General features: G+C 42.6%; 1 protein-coding gene across 2 annotated transcripts in view; it reads right to left on the bottom strand.

Moving 5' to 3' along the window:
• BZW2 (basic leucine zipper and W2 domains 2) overlaps nt 1–14,556 on the bottom strand; it is a 52,779-nt gene that overhangs the window by 32,969 nt on the left and 5,254 nt on the right. Inside the window, exon 1 of one of the 2 annotated variants that reach the window (XM_072328359.1) lies at nt 4,122–4,171. The exons of the other annotated variant lie outside the window; for it this stretch is intronic. The gene's annotated coding sequence lies outside the window, so the exon portion shown is untranslated. Of the gene's footprint in view, nt 1–4,121; nt 4,172–14,556 lie in introns of those variants that run through there. 2 annotated transcript variants of the gene reach the window in all.

The following is a 14,556-nucleotide window of genomic DNA, read 5'->3' as shown; positions in this document are numbered from 1 at the left end:
TGTTATAAAATCTTGATATGCGAAAGAGAAAACAAGTTCTTGATGCAAAGAATAATTCATATTATTTGAAAGATTATTAAAGATTATGGCTCATTAATAACTACTGTGCCTGTTCCTCCGCCTCTATCTCTTATCTCCCCTCAAAAAAACAAAAACCACAACAAAAAAAACAAACCAAAACACACATCAAGAAAACAATAAAGATTGCTAGCAGCAGAAATCCACTTCTCCCCACATAAGGAATGGTTCAAATGCGAGCAGGAATGGGAAGGAAGGAGCCCCTGCCCTTAGTGCCAGCACCTTGCCAGCCCAGAGTGCTGAGACAAACAACGGCACCCCAACTATCACAGTTCTTCCAAGCACTAACACATCTTAGGATCTTACATTTCCTAAACGTGTTTGTTGCAAAAACAGTAGAAGGCAACATGCCTTTCCACTCCTCATCAGTTTTGCATACAAATACAAAAATAAAATAAAAATCAAGGACCTAAATGACACATCATATAACAAGAACAGCCAAAGGTATCAGGCTCATTACTTCAGACCTGAACTGCAAATCTCAGAATGGATATGTTAAAAATCACTTCATCTATAGTGTTGGTTCCATCAATGCGGTCACAATTTGTGCGAGGAGCCACCAAACTGACAGCCAAACACAAAGAGACACATACACCAAAGCCCTATCGTGTGTCCCAATGGCCCTGGCCCTGTATTACTGCTAGGTCCTGCTGCACACCCTGCAGGTCTTCAGGTTGCTGGCATGTACAGTTCGCTAATCCAGAGCTGAGCTTTACCTTACAAGAAGCTTCATCCTTTGGATGCGTTCTCTTAAGAAATTTAGTTTTACATAAATTTGTATTATTTCTGTTTCTTCATCATGGACTCCACAACAAATTTCAATATGGAATCTAATGTTGCTGCAGGCCCAGTTCAAAAGTATGTCCCTTTGCAAGCACTTGCTACCAAGAAGAGAAACTCAAGCTTGCTGGCTAGAAACACATCAACCACAGGTTATTACCTAAGTAATGGTCTCCCCACCTCGAAAACTTACACAGCAGTTAGCACTGCTCTAACTGTGTAACTACTGTTCCCATTCACCACTCTCTCTAGCTGCAATGTCACCAATGAGCCATTTCAGTAGTGCTTCAGATGTGTAACATGGCAAACCACTGCTCTCTAGGATAGCTCCATGATTTATCAGCAGTCAGAAAATGCCAGCATGCACTGGAATGTACCAAGTCCCCAGTCAAGACTGGTTTTGCCTCCTACAAGTCATATTAAAAAAATAAATAAAAAAATAGCAACTAAATCAGTTACACTGAGAGGCTGACATTCATAAATACGATTTAAAAGCAACTGTTTTAACAGAGAGTACTTCAGAACAACCACCGCACTACACTGCCTTCTGGAAAATGCTCCCACACATCTGCAAGGAGAGAAAAAACATCAAACCGCAATACCACAGGATCTTCTGAAGTGCTTCAAATCCCAGCTCCTCCTCACAAGGGAGCTCAGACATCTTTTTTCCCCACGCAGCTGCCTCAGAGGCCAAGAAGTAGGATGCGTGCTCAGGAAATACACCGCAGCCCTGAGCAATGGGCCAGCTGTCAGCCATGGACCAACCAGACGTGACACTTACCTGCTTTGTCTTTGTGACCATCTATGATTCATAAAAGATGGAGGTACAAACTATAACATTGACCCAGGTATTTCTCACTGAGTTTGTTTAGCTCCTGACATCTCAGCCCTTGCCAACAAGCTTTAGAAAGTTTTGAGCAAGCCACATAGCAGGTAGGAATCAATCCTCAGCTCTTACAGCCATTGGACTGGTACCAGCACTATCTACTCCCTTAGTAAAAAAAACACAGCTTTCCGAGCAAAGAACTGAACAAAGGCATCTGACCTCAGCCAAGGAACTCTTACTACAAAAAGACAGAAATAGAAATGCTAAACTTCTAATGCTAGACTTCCTCCATACAACTGTTAAGATTGGAAAGACCCCTAAGATCACCAAGTCCAGCCACTGACTCTTCACCACCACATGACTAAGTCACGTCCCTCAGCACCACATCCACACTTCTTGACATCTCCTGGGACAGTGATTCCACCACCCCCTTGGGCAGCCTGCTCCAATGCATTACCACACTTTCTGAGAAGAAATGTTTCCTAATATCCAATCTGAATCTCCGCTGGTGCAACAGAAGGCTATTTCCTCTCATCCCATCATTAGTTACACAGGAAAAGAGGGCAACCCCCACCTCACTACAACCTCCTTTCAGGTAGCTGTAGAGATACAAGGTCTCCCTGAGCCTCCTGCAGACTAAACAATCTCAGCTCCCTCAGCACCCCCTTATAAGACTTGTGCTCCATACCACTCACCAGCATCATTCTCCTCCTCTGAACACACCCCAGGGCCTCAGCATTCTTCTTGCAGCGAGGGCCCAAAACTGAGTGCAGTACACAAGGAGCAGCCTCACCAATGCTGAGTACAGGGGGATTATTACCTCCCTGCTCCTGCTGGAAACACTATTCCTGAGACAAGCCCGGATGCCACTGGCCTTTTTGACCACTTTTGATGTGGAGTATTTTTAAACTGCTTGAAGAGTAGTACGCACCTTAAGGCAGGTTATCAGATTTTAAAACTGTTCATGTTTGAAATAATTAAAATATGACCTATAGGACATCTGGGAACAAGAGAGGAAAAAGGAAAAAGAAGTTAATGTAGGAGTTGCCACTTGTGGCAGACTAAATGAATAGAGGTCAGCGCAACAGAAGATACTCTTGAACAGTTAATTACTAGGAATGAGAGATCTGCCTTCTATATTTAGCTTTAAATACACTGCACTTTAATCCGTCGAGTGAGGGTCAGGCTTTATAAGGCACTCCCCAAGGCACTGGCCCAGCAGTAGCAAAGACAGTCACTGAGTGACTGCAAGAACATGAGCCTGAGCAAAACAAACCCAGTGATCTCTACGACAAGCCCAGGACCAATCTCTAGTGCAAATGACACCAGGTACTGTAAGCAAGTTTTGCAAGTGCTGCTGCTACTACAACAGGTGCCTGGGTGATCATTTAAAGTTTGAAGTGAATGTGATGAAAACAAACAAACAACCAAGAACTTACTGACAACCAGCAGTCCTGAAGTGATGGCTGAAAGCTCTAAGTTCAGCATGGCAGGGGTTTTAGATCTAGAGAACCTCCAGTAGAAAATTCATGTTCAAACTGCACGACCAGCTCCCTGGTGTTTACGAAGCAGGTATCTTACAAGCCAAGCTGTGCTGCCTCAAGCAGGACACAGACAGCATTGCCATCAGACAGCCAGGTACCAGTCAGTACGGGTCTGAGACTGCTGGTAAATGACTTGCAGCTACAAAAGTCAATCAAAAATTAAAAATGATCTGACTTTAAACAGCTTCTCAAACTGCAGTCTCACTTTCATTGAGAGGCTTCTACAAAACAGATTCACACTTAAGAAGCACTCAAGTTGTAAGAGCTGGTGACACAGCAGCTGCAATATTTGAACAACCCCTGCAGCACAATTAGTAAAAGTTTTAGTAATCAATTGGAATACGCAATCTTTTATCCATTCCACAGGGAAATTCTTACGATGATTAACTCCTCAATTATTTAAAGCCTCAACAAGGCTGATGTTTCTGCCAATCTGAAATACTGACAACACTCGGTCTTGGAAATGCATACCTCAAAGCTGAACATATAAGTACTGGAAACCTTTATCCCAACCAAATCTATTTTTCTAAGCATCGTTTTACACTTGAACAAAAATCTCAGAATCACTTGAGACTTTTCAAATATGAACACGCTTATGATGAATTCAAAACCAGTTGCTTCATAGCAGTGAAACTTCTCCCTGACAGACATCATGCCATGCACCAGCAAAAAGACATATATCAAGGTCATATTTTCCTATGCAAAAAACCCAATATTAAGGTCAAGCCTTTCCACGCAGGACATTAAGAGGTTTTACTGGGTCTTTTTCATCCAGGAGAGCAATTACACATTTTCACCTTCTCATCATTAAGTCTCAGGCTTAGATCTGGGGCTTTTTTCTTCTTTCAGAAAAGAAGACAAAGGATATGTTAAAAGCCAATTAAATAACTCACTCCAGCAGCAGGGAAGAAGAGAAGCAGTTGCCTTCACTGCTGGGTTCTGTTGAACCTGGAGGTAGAAAGACCATAAATCATCACCAGTGCAGAGGAACAAAGCCTTTAAGGGGACATTAGGACAGAGGGACATGATGCAGCCACAGGGTTGTGTCAAATCCTTGTCAGGCTTCCCACTTTCAACTGTGATGCTCAGGCCCTGCTGAGATCTCTCTCTGCAAGCATCTCACAGCAGTTGCAGGTGGCAGAGGAGGGTGGGAGCACATTACACCAACCCCACAACCCATGTGCTCACCTCACCAGTGTAGCTCCTTAACTGCTCTAACATGGCTGTCACCCTTGTGAGAAATTCACCTTGGGTGCCCACGTATCCTGGATGTGGTCAGCATAAAGAAGCACCGTGCTTATTACCTGAACCCAGATGGCAGCTTGCCATCCAGCTTACCCAGGAACAGGGCAGCAGCAACACTCTTCTGAAATTCACACTGACACAATAAAGAAATAAAAGGCTCTGTCTGCTGTTTGCCAGGGTCCCAAGTGCTGAGGATGAGAGAGAAGATGGGATACGGAAACATCTCCTCAGCCTCTTCTCCCTTGTTAATCACACTTGTGGCTCAGCCCTAAGGGAGGGGCACTTGCTGCCCTTCCACAAGCTCTCTTGATTTGGGCTGACTTGTACTATTTCATCACCATTTTCCTACTCTTGGCCTCCATTCCTAAAATATTATTTTCCTTTTTAAAAGGACTAAATACCTGAAGGTCTGTAACTTCATCCATAAGCAGAGAAAGCCATTCTGGGAGCTGCAGGCTTTATCTTGCTACTTTGCCTGCAAAGATCATCATTAGATTTACAGCACTGAAGACACCTTTATTATCCCAGGGATCCTGATCATTGCAGACAGCCAGGAAAGCAGAAGCCAGGCCCCAGCCAGTTCAAGATTCCCACAAAGCTTTACTCCAAGTATGATCTCAATGGTTACAGGCTGGGATTAATTATTGACTTACAGTTGTGTGACTGCTTATCGACCTCCTGTTTCAGTATTTATTTGGAAAACAACACTGTTAATCCACATGTTTATTGCAGGAAAATACATCTTCTGTCATGGATTATTCTTGCTTATGATATTACAGTGGATGAAACAACCAGATTCTGACCTTTAATCTCATACTTGGAAACATGACACAGTTACCAGCAGATACCACGTTTAGTATTCTTAAGGTAGTGTTGTAGCAGGTATTCTACAAGAGCACTGAGTGCACTCCGTCTTTCTTAAAAGAGCTTTCCAGAAGCTCTGAAGAATTTCCTTATTTTTTGTTTTAAATCACAGGACAATGTTTTTCCACACCAGAGTAAGCACTCACTGTAATAAAAGCACTTGTTTCTTCTTTGTTTCCTCTCTCCCATTAGACTTAATGAAGAGCAACTGGGGCTTGTTTCATTCTGTAGCAAGTACTCAACTAGTAGAGAACAATTATCAGTATAGAATGAAATCACATTAAAAGGAAAAATAAAGAATCGTGCTCATGCAAAACAGTCCAGTCAGGAATTCTGCACGATCTGTGATTCATTACCCAGTTGACAACTACAGAAGTGCAGACAAAAAGGAGAAGACAAAGCTCACTGGAATGTGCATAAATCACATCACCTAACTGCTAAACTGGGATGCATGGGGATGTGCTTCTCAGAGGAAAAAAAAACAAAGAGCCTCACAGCTGCTAGTTAACTCGCAGTCACAGACTGAATTAGATACACAACTCAATGCACGTATCCACTGCATGTACTGCAGGCATTTATTCAGTCACTGACCAAGAATGTCTAAAGAAGCTGCTCAGTTGAATACGGAGGGGAAAACAAAGTAGAAACCTCCCACAGCTGAAGCATTCCCAGTGTACTCCACGAAGTCAGAAAACTGCAAATTGAACCACTAAGGCAACAGCTTCTGTGTCTCATCAGCAACCACATGTAATATGCATGAGTCACGGCACAGTCAAAAGGAACAGAAAAAGATTCTCAGCCATTGACAGGTAAAAATACAAGTCAAGCAAATGAAATCATGCACTTGGGTTGACATACACAAAAAAAGTTATCTTCCAGTAACAAGGCTTCTCTCAGAAGCTAAGAGGAGCTGGATACAATTCTGAGAGGGCAAGGTAGTAATGGGAGCTTTTCAGTTGAGAGCTCTCTCCCATTGCTGTGCTTGTAACTCAAGTACTCCCAAGAAAACAGAGATGATGTATTGCTACAGATCACTTTGGATCTGAATACCAATTTTAAGGTGATGGTAGTCATCCAACTCAAAGCTTGCCAGCAGAAAGAGGATAAAAAAGGACTGACAGAATAACAGGATAACATAGAAAATGAAGAACACAATACTTCTCCAAAGTTAACAAGTATTTTTTGTTTTAATGCAAGATACCATTTTCAATGGATTGAGTAGATGCTAAAACTGGACTGATTAATTCAGCGGAGCATTAGCTGTGCTGTTCGTCTTGTAAGGACTTTGCTGAACGAAAGACAGCCTAGCTGAAGTTCTGCAAAAAACATAGCTATAAAGGCACTGCTGCTACAAGGTAGCTCAATTCTCCATTAAGCAATGTCTAGTAGAGAAAGGTGTACAGCTGAAAGCTGTATTGCTGTTCACAATACACTGAGAAACAACCATTTACTGGAGCCACTTTATATTGTTCCTTTGCACAAACAGTCTAATCTGCAACAAACCAAAACCTATAAGTATACAGCAGAAATTAGGTTAAAAAAATTATCATTAAAGCTTCACTGACAGCAATGAGGTTTGTCAGACTCAAGGCAATGTAAGAACAGCTCAGTAACGAAGGCAAGTTGAAGAAGAGCAGATTTCTCACATATGGAACCGATCCTCCACTCAAGTCCACTCTGTTTCTCTTTTTTAGTGCATGGTGACAGCTGATTTTTCCATGTCAACCCTACTCATACAACTCAACGATCACAACAGTAAAATCAGAGATGTGGTGGTTCTCTTCCTCTTGCTGTCTTATAGTTCAGAGCAGCAGTGAGAGCACAGGAGCCCACCAACACCTGCAGGATACAGCACTGCAGGATCTGAAAACTCCAATGCTGTCATCAACACAGTAAGGGTTGGAATTAAATAAACATACGAATGCCAAGTGTCAATTCTGCAGAAAGCCATGCCTCCCAGCTGCTAACAGTATAGTATTTCATGGACTAAATACAGGAATCGGAGGAAGGATATATTAATAGTCAGCACCTCTTACAGACATGCAAGTGGTGGAGGCCTCAGCTTCAGTGACAAGCGAAATCGAGTTTTAAGATGTAATTCCCTAATTATTCCTTCAGAATAGGTTTTCAGAAGGGAAAGCAGTTCACCAAGTTAATGCAAGACTTTTTACCTGCAAGGTAATAAACGAGCTTTCAGATACGTGAATTGTGGAATTTCCTGCTACAAAGAGGTGGCACCAAGAGCCAGCAGGAGAAATGCACAACTCTTTGCGCCATGTCAGCTATTCCAAACAGAGCAACTAATGCTGTTAGCAGCATTCACTTGGATAGCAAATAAGCCTGTAACTGACTTGCATCACTGCATCCCCAAAGCCTTCTGCTCCCTGGGGTGCTTCCTCCTCCTCCCAGCTGGCTGACCATACTTACAGCACACAGTCATTGCAGGGATCGAACTCCTGAAGTAGGTGATACAAGTACTAAACACCCAGGCACCTTCCTTATGAAAACGAATAACTGGCTTATAGGCAGATTGATACAATTCCTTGCAGTTTTATCTAAGCTAATTCTATGGCAACGTCATCCAGCAACGTGTGGTACAGAGCGCCTACATAACCCACTGTTACCCTTGGCAGGTCAGAAAAATGACAGAAGAGACTGAACAAGCAGAGAGAGGCACAGCAGCTGCTACTCTACAAAAGTTGGCAGCCAACTGAGAGCTCTCAGTCTTAACTTCAGAACATAATTTCTTCTGCTCTGTGCAGACTCTCAAGCTCTTTAAGATGAATTCGTGACGAGACCATCCAAGAGACAGACTATCAAGCACAAAGAGGATACAACCTCCTACACTCAAAATCGCTGCAAGTGTGACAAACGCATAAGTTAAACAAGCAGTACTCCTAGCTGTTTATTTTTCTACACGATATTTATTAAAAACAACAAAAAACAACAAACCAACCAACCCTATCCACCTACCACAGGCCATTTTCAGGGATCAGACACTGGAACAAAGGGCATCGTGTCTTAGTTTGTAAATCAAGCATTGTCGGGAAAGTTACGGGCATAATCGATTCCACATAGCTCCATAACATTACTCGAAAAAAAGCTGTCCCTTAAACTCACAAACAAACACTTAGGGGAAGAGTTAAACCCCCACTGCAGAATAATGCACTTGCGAGTACTGTGCCAAAAGCACAGTGAGCAAGGTGGAAAATCACTAAGGCCAGGGAGAGAGGAAAAACAACAGAAATTACAAGAGAACCACAACATCATTTGAGTTCAAAGGGATCTTTAAAAGCCATCTAGACCAACTCCCCAGCAAAGCACAGGGACACCTACAGCTAGATCAGACTGATCAGAGCTTGAATGTCTGCAGAGATGGGGCATCGGCCACCATGCTGGGTAACCTGCTCCAGTGCTGAGAACTGATGAGAGTCAACCTGCTGTATTACTAATTTTGTAAGAGGGCATAAACTTGTTGATTTTTTAATTTTTTTTAAGAGGGAATGCATTTAAACTGGCTGTCTTTCATTATGAAAGCCAAAAGCAGAAGCACACCAATGTTAAATACATACTTGCAGGCAGCTGCTTTACTCTAGTTCCTCTTTCTCCTGCTGTTCCACGTGACGTCAGTCTTAGCATTATGACATCTGAATTTTCAGAACTGATGTCAGTGTTATAAGAATAAATAAACACTGAAGAGCAAAAACACTCACAAAAGAAAAATGTGCCAAACTAATCTAAATGAAAACCAAATACAAACAACCTCTTAGCTTTCAAAGCAGAGGGAAAGGCAGAGCGCATACAGAGATGGATAGGCTTCCTACCCATATTTTACAATATATATATATATTTTTTTCCCTCCAGAAGACCTCTGGTGTTGGGCATTCAAATAATGAAAATCTACAGCAAGAGCTCCTCTTTAAAGAAGAAAAAGACATAATGAAAAGTCAGAGCAATTTGGTTATGCTTCTACCTTCACTAAATACACAAACATGCACATCCATACTGACTGCTCACACATCAGAACAGATGGAAGTCTGTCTTGGCACCTCATATTTTCCCATTTCAAGAGTTCAGATTCTCTTTTCAATCTTTTTTTCCACGTTGTATCTGACATAAATGTCACTAAATGCAACGCATTTATACATATGTATAAAACCAAGAATATGTCTGTACTGGTAATCTAATCTTTCATCCCTTCAACATTCAGGAGACTTGAACGTCAATCATACTATCCCAAAGAATCTGTCTCAATAGTTTTGCTCCTCAAAGGATGTGTTCATGAAACGTTCTGATTGTAATTACAGTCAGGTGACTCAAAGCTGCAGGCCGTGTATCAGAGTTGCTTAAGAGAAACTTTAGAATTAAGTGCAGTCACAAAGCAGTGGCTGTTGTACACAGCATAAACTGGGGGTTCTGGCCGTGGGACAGCTCCACAAACTGCACCTGAAATGCTGGGAAGAAATAATCAATTCTGCTCTATCAAGTAGTACTCTACAAATCAATCCTGCTCTACTCATCCTGGCTCCACACAAATACCACACTGAGCTAGCTGTGGATTTCCACCCATGAACCAGCATGCTGCCAGATACAAAACCACGTTCCACCGTATAGACAGAAAAATCCCAGCTGAGGACAGGAACAATGACACTGCAGCTGCTCCTGAGGGGCTTCACATCCACATGCTGTATGTGGAAGGAAGGACAGCTGTCAGCTCTGCTTGGAACAAAAGACAAGGAAAACAATGTAATTACGTGTAAGGACCAGCACCTACTTCACTGCTCATCATCAGCTACACCAAACCCATGCCCACTTTCCTGACTGAGCAGCCAGCTGTCAGACCCCAAGGACAGCATTCATTTGACCCAAGTAAAAAAATAACCAAGAATGGATCTCTAAGCGTGACCTTGCAACCCTTGGCTCTTTTCACCATCAGTGGAGAAAAGTAAACATTTCCAGAAAACAGCTTGTCTAAAATATTTTGCTTGCCAGCCTTTGGGTAAGATCTTATCAGAGTCCTCCATAAACAGGCTTTTTGAACTGGATCAAAGTGATCTGGCCATATGTTTCCAGCTTTTTTCATCCGCTTCTACAGCACTACAGAAATTCACATTTGTCAACTTACAGTGCGTGAAAATCCATAACACAGCAGCAGGACAAAGCATCTCAGACAGCGCTGGAGTTTCAGCATACAGCCAACGTTAACAATTGCAATTGCTAATAGCAAATTCTCGCTTCTATAGGTAAATCAGTAGACTTTACTGCTTGTATTTCTTAAATGACTCACAGAACTTCCACTGTGTGCTGAGAAGTTTCACAACCACTTCGCCACAAACATTCCCAGTGAATGGGTTCAGCGTGAGACCACAAGCACCCACCCAAACCCAGCCTGCTTTCCTGCCACCAGCAACTCACACAGGAGTTACTCATTTCTAACCCCTGCATCACAATCACCGGAACAGGTTTAAGAACTTTTTGAATGAGCACAAACCATGCTAGCCAGCCCTGCTTCCTCCAGCAGCAGCGTGCATCCGGCCTGCAGTTGTTTGACCTGTATCAGTGTCAGCTCAGCACAATGGTACTTGACACTATTAATAGGGAAATCTATTTTATTGTTTAAAGCATCATTCTTCATGAAGTAGAAAGACCAACATCAACAACCTACTTCTGCAGGTGGCATAATAAACGTTCCACTGAATGTATGTCTGTAGGTATGTATGTGAAAATGAATCACAGAATGGCCTGGGTTGAAAGGGACCACAATGATCATCCAGTTTCAACCCCCTGCTATGTGCAGGGCTGCCAGCAACCAGCCCAGGCTGCCCAGAGCCACATCCAGCCTGGCCTTGAATGCCTCCAGGGATGGGGCATCCATAACCTCCTTGGGCAACCTGTTCCAGCGCATCACCACCCTCTGTGTGAAAAACTTTCTCCTAATATACAACCTAAACTTCCCATCTCACAGTTTAAGACCATTCCCCTTCATCCTATCACTATCCAACCTTGTAAACAGCCACTCCCCCTCCTCCTGTTAATACGCTCCCTTCAAGTATTGAAAGGCCACAATAAGATCTCCCCAGAGCCTTCTCTTCTCCAAGCTGAACAATCCCAGTTCCCTCAACTTTTCATCATAGCAGAGGTGCTCCAGCCCCCTGAAATGCACGTGGAAGCAAATGTGAATAAAAGCTACATTACATTTGTACAGCTGATTTCCTACAGGAATGCATGACACTAAGAACGCAGAAGGTTTTTTAATGAGACAGATAAAGGGTCTGTTGTCTTGAATTGAATAAAAGACAATGAAAGGCTGGGTTTGTTTCTCTGAGGACTCCAGAAAGACAGACCAGTTAAACCACGGCCCCTAGAAACGGATTTCAGACATCTAAAAAAGCTTCTAAGAACTACATTAAGTTTCAATGCAAAACAAGCACATACCACCTTTCAGTGCTACGCCTCATGGCTTTATGAAAGAAACAGAAGCTTCTCCAAAACAAAGAAAAAAAAAACAGTTTAACAGCAACTGCATCAATTGTACTACGAGGGAGAGAAAAAATAACAAAGGAGACTTTTCTGATTTTAGGAAGTGAATTGATGCTAAAATCCCCCAGATGTAGGCCTGTTTGGTGATGGAGAGAGTCTCCTCATGCCACAGAAGCACCTTTGCACCCCGGAGACGTACCAGATCAGAATGCAAACATATTTTGACCAAAGAACTTGCCAGCAGCTGTTTAACACAAAACACAGAGAAATGGGGAAACGAGCCCCACCCAGGAGGCAAAGGCAACCCACAGAGGGCATTAAACACCCAAGCTGATCTCCTGACCAAACTAATTGCATCCATGTTGGCTAACATAGAAAAGGCTGCAGATGCTGCAGCATCTCCTAATCTCCATTTCTTTTCTTAAGGGCTCTTCTCAACCATTTAAAACAACAAGACTATTTTGTTTTTCTAATATTTAAAGGCAAACAAGTGAGTAGCCCCCTGCCTATCACTGCTCAATAACGTGACGCTAAGATTTCACATCCTGTGTCTTATCAGAAGAATAGCTTCACTGGATCATGTCTAGACTTAATTCACAGAAACAAAAGCTAAAATGAAGGGATCATCTAAGCCTGCTAATTACAAACTGCTGAGCTGCTTAGACTTCTTTTTCTGCATGAAAACATACCTCAGAAAGAACAAAAAAAACCCCAAAGCACATTAAACAGTGGTTATTACAAGGAACTGCAACCCCAAAGCTGTAGTTAATTGTTTCATCTGGAGTAGCCGAAGGAGCTGCAGAAGGGTGTAGCTCACTGGGATTTAAGACATCAGAGGTTTCCTGCCTCTTCCCCCAACTGACCTTTCCGTCCCAGACTGTGTCGAGTATTTTTCCTTGCATGTTCTGTCTGTCCTCAATTCTAATGCTCACCAGAGATAATCCATCCTTCTTACAGCTGGCTGAAGCAATGATCTTGTCTGCTACTATGAGTCTGCAATAACTGCAAACAATTGCTGTACAAAACATCTGCAACTGACATTAGGAGTAACTCAACGCAGAGCAAATGCTTCTGCAAGACTCCAAAACATGCCTATGTATGAAATACTCCATCAGTTTAAAATACTCTACGGAACAACCTCAATGCAAGCACTGCTCCTAAACCACATTTCTAATTGAAAAGCTTTATGAAGCATAGAAACAAACAGCTGTTGCAGAGTCACTGTTACGGTAGGAATTACTACTCAGATATTTCTTGGAAATGTTTTCCTGCTTTCCAGGAATTTGGAAGACAAAACATAACTTAAAAAAAAAGAAAAGAAAAAGATAATGTATTTTATACAGAGGAAGCTTTTTGGTTATATTAAAACATTCTTGGTGAGAAAAGCATTCCTAAAGACTGAGTGGGAACGAGACAACAGGAACAAAGCCGCTACCTACCATACGTACCTTGCCCGGGTTCCAGCTTCCATGCTTGCTCTCCACTCACCTCCCAGCTGCTTCCCTCAGCATAGGAGGTGCACCAGGGATGCCCTGGCCTTATTTAACCCATGGCAAAACTGTGACCCCATAGAGATTCTTCTACCTACAAACAGGATTGCCCCTTCTCATTTTGCAGCATACAGCCACACTTCACACAAGACTGGAGCTGTTATACCAGTGAATGCCAATCCTTCTTGTCAATTAATACTTTTTCCTCAAAACCTGAGTATTGCCCTCCACTCTCAGCTTCATGGCATAAAGGAGTCTCCACATACATTATGCTGCCTTAAATACAAGCACCACACCACCGCACTTACGCTTTGCTGGCTGGGCTCTTGTTTTACTTTAGACTAGCTTTGACCTCTGCAGCCTCCTACAAGATCTACACTTTGATTTAAGCATGGCACAGGGAGGCCAGAAGGCTTCTCAGGCACCACACTCCACAGGCTGTTTTCTCAAGGGAGAAGCAATAGATTTTCCCATTTGTCAATTTTCCTTTGTCATACCAGCATTACCACCGAACGAACCTTGAGTATTTTAGTTATCCTTAAAGAGATAATTGCTATTTTAAATTAACAAGAAAGTGCTGTGACAGCTGAGTGGAGAACTTGTATTTAATCATAATGGATCATGTGGAAAAAGAAATGGTACCAGTACTCACATTCAGCGTTTAATAGGTAACCAGGGCAGTTCACGGGCAAAATTCACTATAGATGACAGAATGAGAATGGAATTTTTTTCACTTCCAGGGTTGGGCAGCGAGACAGACATAACAGCAGCTTATTGCCAGATGTGCAACGCAAACGTAAGAATTCTCAAATTTGAAAAGGAAGACTAACGTAACGCTACAATGCAAGGGAAAGTGCAGCAATGACAGAGGAATAGCAGACAGAGGCCTAGGTTGTAGCAAGTGAGGATATGCTCAGTACAGTAGCCATGGACACAGAAGCAAAGGAAAGAATCTGTTTACCCCTGGAAAGACTGAGGTACACAAGGATCACCAGTGAGATACCCTTGCCTCCACTGCCAATTTTAGATGAGGTCTGGGAAGGGACGGATCCTGGCTCCATCCCTTCTGGTCACTCAGAAGCACTGCACAGACCTCAGCTCCCTGTGCTGGCCCTGCCTTCCCAACAGGTGCTCAATCACTGGTTGAAGCCCTAACTCAGCATTTCTGCTACAAATGAGAATAGAAAAAAGAAACAGAAATAAAAAAGTCTTTCCCAAAACAATCAGAACGTAATAGCACATACCTATT

This window comes from Excalfactoria chinensis, chromosome 2 (assembly GCF_039878825.1).
Source record: "Excalfactoria chinensis isolate bCotChi1 chromosome 2, bCotChi1.hap2, whole genome shotgun sequence".
Classification (NCBI taxonomy): Eukaryota; Metazoa; Chordata; class Aves; order Galliformes; family Phasianidae; genus Excalfactoria; species Excalfactoria chinensis.
Note: the sequence above shows the minus strand (reverse complement) of the source record. Positions and strands in the feature narration are given on the sequence as shown.